The following is a 10,523-nucleotide window of genomic DNA, read 5'->3' as shown; positions in this document are numbered from 1 at the left end:
GAGATACCTGGGTGGCTCAGCGGTTTTTGCGCCTGACTTTGGCCCAGGGTGTGATCCTGGGGTCCCGGGATTGGGTTCAGCGTCTGGCTCCCGGCATGGAGCCTGCTTCTCCCTCTGCCTGTGTCTCTGCCTCTCTCTCTCTCTCTGTCTATCATAAATAAATAAAAATAAATTTTAAAGAAAGAAAACCATTAGGAAGAAATTTATATTTGCAGTACTGTAAAATATCCATGTATAAGTGAACCTGTGCAGTTCAAACTCATTGTTCTTCAAGGGTCAGCCGCACTTAGTGTTTTTTTTTTTTAATTTTTTTTTTAAATCTTTTATTGGAGACAGGAAGTAGTTTTAATTGGTGAGTAAAGATGGGGCAGTGCTAAAAACTTCAGGAATGCAGAGGTTGCCACTTCTCTAAGACCATGATTAGAATGTATTTGGCCCCACAGCCATCCAAGATAAGCTGCTTTTCAGCCACTGTGTCTTCAAATCCATCCATGTTAAACTTGGTGCAGCCTCACTTCTAACAGCCAGGTAACTTGAATTTTGCCCTGCATTGGATCTCAGTCTTGTTTTGTCGTGTGGAACTGATGAATCTGATGGATTAGCCAATGTGGAGCCGGGCCACTCTGCCCTCCACATACCTGTCTGAGGCTTAACTGAGGACAACTTTAAACATAAACGTTCAGTGGAAAGTCTGTCTCCATGTTCTTAGCGTGATGCACATGTGCAACGGATTGTGTACACTACTGAGGAAACTTTTGTTTGCAGTCATTGCACATCTGGGAAAAGAGCATGTTTGGCTTAATTGGCTGTAGTTTTTTGCTATTTTTTTATTGTTTTTTACTTTTTTTAGTGTTTTTCCTAGAGTTTGCAATATACATTTTATAGTCTAATCCAAGTCCACTTTTAAATAATGCAATATACATCATAAGCAGTGTGAGTACCTTGTAATAACAAAATAATCCTAACTTCTCCTGTCCCTTGTATCATTGTCATTCATTTCACTTTTACATAAACTTATATAATCAAATACATTTTTGTATTATTTAATTAACACACTGTTATCTGATCAATTAATGATAAGAAAAACACTTTTTAAAATTTTAACCTTACCAATAATTCTGTGAAGCTATTTCTTTCTGACCTATGTATTTTTTTTCTTCTCTAAAGAATTTATTTTAACATTTCTTGCAAGACAAGTCTACTGGCAATAAGTTCCCTCAATCTTTCCCAAAATTTCTCCTTTTTTTTTCACTTTTGAAGAATAATATCTAGGGTGGTAGTCCTTTTTTTCCTATACTTCAGTTGTTGGGTACCATTCTGATATGCATTCCACTGTAGGTAAGGTGTTTGTTTTTCCCCGTGGCATTTTCAGGATTATTTCTATGTATCTGATTTCTTGTAGTTTGAAATGAAATTCCCATATGCAGTTTTTGATTTCTTGTAGTTTGAAAAAAAATTAAAAAAATAAATAAAATGAAATTCCTATATGCATTTAGCTTGTTTAATAATCTGAGATTCCTGGGTCTGTGGTTTTGTGTTTGATATTAATTTGGGGAAGTTCTCAGACATTATCATTTTGCATATTCAGGTTTTTTTTGGGGGGGAGAGTTTGTTTGCTTTTGTCTTCTCTTTCTAGTAGTCCCATAATGTGTATGCTACATATTTTGTATTTGTCCCACTGTCCTTGGATAATCTGTTTTGTTTTGTTTTTCAGTCTTTTTTCCCTTTGCTTTTAGTTTTTGATATATCCTCTAGCTCAGAGATTTTTCTTTAGCCATGTCCTGTATACTAAAAAGCCCATCAAAGGAAGCAAACCATAAAAAACTTTTAACTATAGAGAATGAAGTGAGGGTTGATAGTGGGGAGGTGTGTGTGAGGGTGGGCTAAATGGGTGATGGGTATTAGGGAGGGCACTTGTAATAATGAGCACCTGATTCATATATAAGTAATGAATCACTAAATTCTCCTCCTGAAACCAATATTACACTACATGTTAACTCACTAGAATTTAAATAAAAATTGAAAAAAAAACAAAAAAAGGCATTCTCATAGCTGTTTTATCTACCCCTCTGTTTTTTAACCTGTTTTTAATTGTAGTATAGTAGCATACAATATTATATTACTTTCAAGTGTACACCATAGCAATTCAACATTTATATATATTATGGAATGCTCACCACAAAGTGTAGTTCCCATACAAAGTTGTTACAATAATACTGACTATATTTCCTAAACTATACTTTACATTCCTCAGACTTATTTTCTAACTGGAATTTTGTACCTCTTAATCCACTTCACTGATTCTGCCTATCCCTCCTCCTTCTGGCAATCACCAATTCTCTAAATTTATAAGTCCACTTTTTATTTATTTTTTATTTTTTTAGTTTCCTCATACAAGTGAAATCATATAGTATTTGTATAGTATTTGTCTTTCTCTGGCTGACTTATTTCACTTAGCATAACACCCTTTAGGTCAATCCGTGTTGTTGCAATTGGCAATATTTCTTTTTATGTTTGAGTAATATTCCTGTGTGTGTGTGTGTGTGTGTGTGTGCATGTGCATCTTCCATATCCATTCATCTATCGATGGACACTTATCCTTACCTTGGTTATTGTAAATAATTCTGCAATATATTGCATTCCTATACACTAATCAGCCAACTAGCAGAAAGAGACATTAAAAAAGAATCCCACTTCTGTGTTTCTGATGCTTGTTCTGCCTTTTCAAGTGCTATTTTTTTTCCTGATAGTGGGACATGATGTACTGGATAAAGGAACTGCTATAAACAGAACTTTCATAATGTGGTATGAGGTATGGTGGGAGGAGGAGTGTTGTATTGTGCTATGATTTGGTCTCTGTTGTTGAGTCTATGCCTTTGGACTATGAACTTCACAAATGTTTGTCACTAGTTTGGTTTTGGTTTGTTTGTTTGTTTGTTTTGTTTTGCTTATCTGTTTTGTCTCAAGTTAAGTAAGACAGGATGGCTAAAAAGGATACAGACTGGATATTCCCTTTTGCCAGATCAGTTAGGCTGTGGTAATATCACAGCAAGTTAGGCTCCAGTTAATTGGTTTCTTCTGAGAGCCGGCCTTGTTAAGAACACACTGCTGTTCAGTATTTTAGAATGTTTCCTTTTCACTTCCCTCTGCTAGAGCTGAAGGGGATTTTCCTCGAGTATTTACTGTGAGAACCTGTTTGAGCTTCTGAAGGTAAACCTCACAAAATTCTGTCCTCCCCACACTGTCTGGACCCCTGGGAGTTTTAACTCTAAGTTGTCCACCCTGAGACTCCAGAAATTCATTAGTTACAGTTCTGGTGTTGCTGCACTGACACTGGTTCAAAAAGCTCTACTGTTGAGTCTTTGCTCAGGTAAGCCACAACTCCTTATGCTCACTTGGCTGTCTCCCTAGTCTTGAGGGCAGTGTTTTGCCCTGTGTCCTCTCGTCTTGAGCACACAAGAAGAGTTATTAACTTTTCAGTCTCTACAGCTTTTTACTTGTTAGTGTGGAGTGGTGACCTCCAAGTTTTTTACATGCAGAACGGGAAAGTGGACCCCATTCTTTTTCATATAACAAACTTTTTATTTGAGGGTAGCTTGACATTTATGGAAAAGTAACAAAGATATTACAGAGTTCACAGGTACACCATAGCCAATTTCTCCTATATTAATATTTTCATTAACATAATATATTTAAAAATATATATGACATTTTTCACAGTATCAGCGCATTATTATTATACCAAGTTCACTCTTTATTCACATTTCCTCAGTTTTTACTAAAGTCTCTTTTACTGCTCTAGGATACCATCTAAGAGAAATATTACATTTATTCACATCTGCAGGTTTCTACTAGCTGTAACAGTTCATCTGTCTGAATTCCAGGTCTTGATGACCTTGACAATTTTGAGGATTATTGGTCAGGTATTTTGTAAAATGTTCCTTATTTGTGTGTGTGTGTGGGGGGGGTTCATGATTGCACATGGGGTAATGCATTCATGGGAGTCAGACCACAGAGATAATGTGCCATTTCCACCATTTCATATCAAGGATGTGTATTCTCAAGATGACTCATTACTATTGATGTTAACATTGAGAGTTGGATTGTCTACATAAATTATTTTGAATATTTTTCCACAAGAGTTTCACCTATCTTTTCTTATTTATGTATTTAATCATGTGTTTATATCAGTATTCATGAATATTTATTTTATATTTTGTGTTATAATCCAATAATTATGTATTTTCTTCCTCAGATTATCCCAACTGTGTCCTCTGGGAGCTATTTTAGTTGATTCTTGTCTGTCCTTTAATATGTCCATACTCCCATTTGTATATGGGTGTTTAGCACTTTCCTACTTTCGTGCATTTTATTTTTTTTATATAAATTAATTTTTATTGGTGTTCAATTTACCAACATACAGAATAACACCCAGTGCTCATCCCGTCAAGTGTCCCCCTCCGTGCCCGTCACCCATTCACCCCCACCCCCCGCCCTCCTCCCCTTCCACCACCCCTAGTTCATTTCCCAGAGTTAGAAGTCTTTATGTTCTGTGTCCCTTTCTGATATCTCCCACACATTTCTTCTCCCTTCCCTTATATTCCCCTTCACTATTATTCATATTCCCCAAATGAGTGAGAACATACACTGTTTGTCCTTCTCCGATTGACTTACTTCACTCAGCATAATACCCTCCAGTTCCATCCACGTTGAAGCAAATGGTGGGTATTTGTCGTTTCTAATGGCTGAGTAATATTCCATTGTACACATAAACCACATTCATCTTTCGATGGACACCGAGGCTCCTTCCACAGTTTGGCTATTGTGGACATTGCTAGAAACATCGGGGTGCAGGTGTCCTTCCGTTTAATTGCATCTGAACCTTTGGGGTAAATCCCTAACAGTGCAATTGCTGGGTCGTAGGGCAGGTCTATTTTTAATTCTTTGAGGAACCTCCACACAGTTTTCCAGAGTGGCTGCACCAGTTCACATTCCCACCAACAGTGTAAGAGTGTTCCCTTTTCTCCGCATCCTCTCCAACATTTGTTGTTTCCTGCCTTATTAATTTTCCCCATTCTCACTGGTGTGAGGTGGTATCTCATTGTGGTTTTGATTTGTATTTCCCTGATGGCAAGTGATGCAGAGCATTTTCTCATGTGCATGTTGGCCATGTCTATGTCTTCCTCTGTGAGATTTCTCTTCATGTCTTTTGCCCATTTCATGATTGGATTGTTTGTTTCTTTGGTGTTGAGTTTAAGAAGTTCTTTATAGATTTTGGAAACTAGCCCTTTATCTGATATGTTATTTGCAAATATCTTCTCCCATTCTGTAGGTTGTCTTTGAGTTTTGTTGACTGTATCCTTTGCTGTGCAAAAGCTTCTTATCTTGATGAAGTCCCAATAGTTCATTTTTGCTTTTGTTTCTTTTGTTTTGGTGGATGTATCTTGCAAGAAGTTACTGTGGCCAAGTTCAAAAAGGGTGTTGCCTGTGTTCTCCTCTAGGATTTTGATGGAGTCTTGTCTCACATTTAAATCTTTCATCCATTTTGAGTTTATCTTTGTGTCTGGTGCAAGAGAGTGGTCTAGTTTCATTCTTCTGCATGTGGATGACCAATTTTCCCAGCACCATTTATTGAAGAGACTGTCTTTCTTCCAGTGGATCGTCTTTCCTCCTTTGTTGAATATTAGTTGACCATAAAGTTCAGGGTCCACTTCTGGGTTCTCTATTCTGTTCCATTGGTCTATGTGTCTGTTTTTGTGCCAGTACCACACTGTCTTGATGACCACAGCTTTGTAGTACAACCTGAAATCTGGCATTGTGATGCCCCCAGCTATGGTTTTCTTTTTTAAAATTCCCCTGGCTATTCAGAGTCTTTTCTGATTCCACACAAATCTTAAAATAATTTGTTCTAAGTCTCTGAAGAAAGTCCATGGTATTTTGATAAGGATTGCATTGAACGTGTAAATTGCCCTGGGTAGCATTGACATTTTCACAATATTAATTCTGCCAATCCATGAGCATGGAATATTTTTCCATCTCTTTGTGTCTTCCTCAATTTCTTTCAGAAGTGTTCTATAGTTTTTAGGGTATAGATCCTTTACTTCTTTGGTTAGGTTTATTCCTAGGTATCTTATGCTTTTGGGTGCAATTGTAAATGGGATTGACTCCTTAATTTCTCTTTCTTCAGTCTCATTGTTAGTGTATAGGAATGCCATTGATTTCTGGGCATTGATTTTGTATCCTGCCACGCTACCAAATTGCTGTATGAGTTCTAGAAATCTTGGGGTGGAGGCTTTTGGGTTTTCTACATAGAGTATCATGTCATCGGCGAAGAGGGAGAGTTTGACTTCTTCTTTGCCAATTTGAATGCCTTTAATGTCTTTTTGTTGTCTGATTGCTGAGGCTAGGACTTCCAATACTATGTTGAATAGCAGTGGTGAGAGTGGACATCCCTGTCTGGTTCCTGATCTTAGGGGAAAGGCTCCCAGTGCTTCCCCATTGAGAATGATATTTGCTGTGGGCTTTTCGTCGATGGCTTTCAAGATATCGAGGAAAGTTCCCTCTATCCCTACACTCTGAAGAGTTTTGATCAGGAATGGATGCTGTATTTTGTCAAATGCTTTCTCTGCATCTAATGAGAGGATCATATGGTTCTTGGTTTTTCTCTTGCTGATATGATGCAGCAAATCGACCCGACACCCAGCAGAAGAAGAGAGTTAATTAAAATTCGAGCAGAAATCAACGAAATTGAGGCCAGAAGAACTGTGGAACAGATCAATAGAACCAGGAGTTGGTTCTTTGAAAGATTAATAAGATAGATAAACCATTAGCCAACCTTATTAAAAAGAAGAGAGAGAAGACTCAAATTAATAAAATCATGAATGAGAAAGGAGAGATCACTACCAACACCAAGGAAATACAAACGATTTTAAAAACATATTATGAACAGCTCTACGCCAATAAATTAGGCAATCTAGAAGAAATGGACCCATTCCTGGAAAGCCACAAACTACCAAAACTGGAGCAGGAAGAAATAGAAAACCTGAACAGGCCAATAACCAGGGAGGAAATTGAAGCAGTCATCAAAAACCTCCCAAGACACAAGAGTCCAGGGCCAGATGGCTTCCCAGGGGAATTCTATCAAACGTTTAAAGAAGAAATCATACCTATTCTACTAAAGCTGTTTGGAAAGATAGAAAGAGATGGAGTACTTCCAAATTCATTATATGAGGCCAGCATCACCTTAATTCCAAAACCAGACAAAGACCCCACCAAAAAGGAGAATTACAGACCAATATCCCTGATGAACATGGATGCAAAAATTCTCAACAAGATACTAGCCAATAGGATCCAACAACACATTAAGAAAATTATTCACCATGACCAAGTAGGATTTATCACCGGGACACTTTCGTGCATTTTAAAACCCATCTTATATATTTCCTGGTCCTAGAATTAAGGATTTATCCAAGGAACTCTAGTTTCTTTTAATGGAGAATATTATTAGAAATTAAGATCTGGGCATTAAGTGTGCTCTCATGTTGTTTTCTGGCTTGTTTGGTTTTGTTTTGGTTTCCCCTTGGATCCCATACTTTCATTCTGTGCTCTTTTCTTCATCTTCAAGTACATATTTTAGAAGTTCCTTGAGTTTGTTGGTGCTAGATTTTAACATTCTTAGCCTTTGTTTATTTTTAAATTATTTTATTTTGGGGGTAGCACCCAGGTGGTTCAGTCAGTTAAGCGTCTGCCTTTAGCTCAAGTCATGATCCCAGGGTCCTGAGATTGAGCCCTACATCAGGCTCCCTGCTCCCTCTGTATGCTTGCTCTCTCTCTCTTTCTCTCACTCAAATAAATAAATAAATCTTAAAAATTAATTTTCATCAATCTTGAAAAAATAATTATAAAAATACAGATTTTGTTTCATGGCATAATCATTTTTATACATGAAATTACTTTTTTATAATTATGTATTTTTTAATTGAACATCATTAAGTAATTTTATGGCTTACATTGTTTTGTGATGTAGCTGAAGTATTTGATTTTAGACTTTAAAGTAGAGATTATTGTTTTCACTGTACAACTCATGTTATGAAAGGTGTTTCTCAATTACCTAAGACTAAGTCAAGCTACCTACACATGAATAAACTCAAAAGAGCAACATATTTCTCCTTCTTCATGATTTAATATCATAGATGCAAACAATAAGGACTATGATAATTTCAGATGAGAAGATGTTGACCTATGAATTCTCTTTCCAACCATAGTCATATCCATGGGTCATGATCCATACTCTTTCTTCCCCCTCTTCTCATTTCATGTTTATTCCAACATTCCAATTGCAGTATACTGTATCTTTGTAAAATGTTTCAAAGACTTTTGAAAAGACCAATCTCTATATTCTTTAGGCTGAGTTTCATATATAGCTATGACTTAAATTGACTAAGTTATTAATCAATGTTCTAAATTACAAATGCCAAGTTTAGGTTTATATAGTATGCCATTATGCTGATTGTGTTAAAAAAATAGAATTGGAGTGATTAGAGAGGCAGGAAATTAGTTCAGATGAAGGATGAATCCCTAAAAAGGGAAACTTAGTGTTGTGCCATGTTTTAAATTTGTTTTTAAGGAAGAACTGTTAGAACTTATACTAGTACATGTAACTTAAGTGAGATGATAAAGAAAGACAAAGTAGAGAATCAGTCTAAACTAATCATTTAGCTAATGTATCTCTGCTCAGAAGCTATCCAAAGATATGAATCTTCTTCTTGATAGACATATGAACAGAAAATAGATTTAGGAGTAATAAATATAGTGTTGGTTCTTGATGAGATAACCTAGGAATACTACACAGGATTCTTTTATCTAGTAGGATAGCTTGATATGCTACCCAGTTAGACTATTTTTGGTGTGGGTTTATCCTTATGTGACAAATTTTTTCTGTATAAACTATCAGTTGAACTCTATCTAAAAGTTCTTATATATAAGATCTTATCTTTAAGTTCTTCCTAGGTAGAACTTAATGACTGGAATTAGTCATAAAAGTAAAATCTAAAATGAAAATGGAAGCCCTATTTTTTTGAACATTTTCAGACTGCTTGTCAATAATCTGTTGTTATATGACATGGGAAAATTTCTGATTTAGAAGATTATTGGAGGTTATTTAAATTCTCAATACACATCAGTTGTAAACAAATTTTTCACAAATTTTGCTCTTTAGAAAACAAAACCTTATCACACTGTTAGTGTATATGAATTATAAGAAAATCAAATTTCTTTGGAATATGCAATGCCTGATGTTTGAGACTATCACTTTCAAATCTTGAAGTGGATCATCCTAAGAAGACTTAATCCTAATCAGTCTAGCAAGTAAGTCTCTTGCTCAGTATACTTTTCTCTACTGATACCTGTACATATTCTCTTGCTTAAAATTTATGAAAAAGACTCATCTACCTCAAATGTTTGCTAATACTAGACATAATTAAGTCTTTGCATTTCAAACCCCCACATCTTACTGCTTTTTCCCCTCTCTTTCTTTCTCAATCACTCTTCCAATCTGTCATCAAAGAAAACAACAACAAATTTGGGCTCCACTTAAATTCTATTATACTATAAAAATACTGAAATACAGTAGAAATTAACAGAATAAGAAATAATGATTTCTCATCATTAGATGAAAAAATAAGGCTGGAATTTCCTTTGCTCTTAGTTTACCATATCACAATTTTCTTATTTACTATATAAAGAAAATAAGATTTAGAATATGGAAAAAAAAACTAGAAGACATCTCAGGTGTATTTACAGATACCTTTTCTTATGCTGTTCCTGTAGAAAGGATATTTTCATCTTATCTATTTCCATAAATATTTAATTATTGATAGACCTTCTGATAGTGATAGTAGGATATCTTGCTATTTCTTATATATGGTATAAAGAACACCACTACCACTCATAGAAATGTTTTCAGTCTAACTGTTTAAGCAGTTCCAACTTTTTAAATACAAGATTATTCAGGTAATGGTTCCTGGGTCAGAAGTAACACTGAAATAATTATAGGACTATGCAAGTATGTCCTAAAGGAGTAAAGCTTAGAGAGTGATAGGTTTTTCTCTTAAAACACACACACACACACACACACACACACACACACACAGACGCACGCACACACACATCTACCCAATTTACAAAACATTGCAGTCTCTTCCTTGTCCATCAGTTGTTTCTTCCAATTTTGATAAACATATCATCAATACAATAATAAATGATGAATTATCCTCAGAGTAATAAGATAGCGACAATTTGTAGTTACCAGACCCATTGAAGCTTGCATGCCCCATTGAAAGATGGAGGCTGCTATTTATCTCACTTGGTTATGACCAAGTTGAAATAGAGAGCTAGTTTTTGCCAGCTCCTCAGATATTTTCAAAATATGCCAGAAATACAGATTTAATAGGAAATCCAAAAATTTCAGTATTAGCCAAAATATATGCATTTAACATTGTCTAGGCCTACACTATATAGGAAGA

The 10,523-nt window shown here is 35.7% G+C and overlaps 1 pseudogene; it reads right to left on the bottom strand.

Annotated features, from left to right (window-relative positions):
* Positions 1 to 689: 689 nt before the first annotated feature.
* On the bottom strand, positions 690 to 812 carry LOC129501576 (small nucleolar RNA SNORA70; annotated as a pseudogene).
* Positions 813 to 10,523: the final 9,711 nt, after the last annotated feature.

Source organism: Nyctereutes procyonoides, unplaced genomic scaffold (assembly GCF_905146905.1).
Source record: "Nyctereutes procyonoides isolate TBG_1078 unplaced genomic scaffold, NYPRO_anot_genome, whole genome shotgun sequence".
NCBI classification, from domain to species: Eukaryota; Metazoa; Chordata; class Mammalia; order Carnivora; family Canidae; genus Nyctereutes; species Nyctereutes procyonoides.
This window is presented reverse-complemented; position numbering and strand designations above follow the sequence as displayed.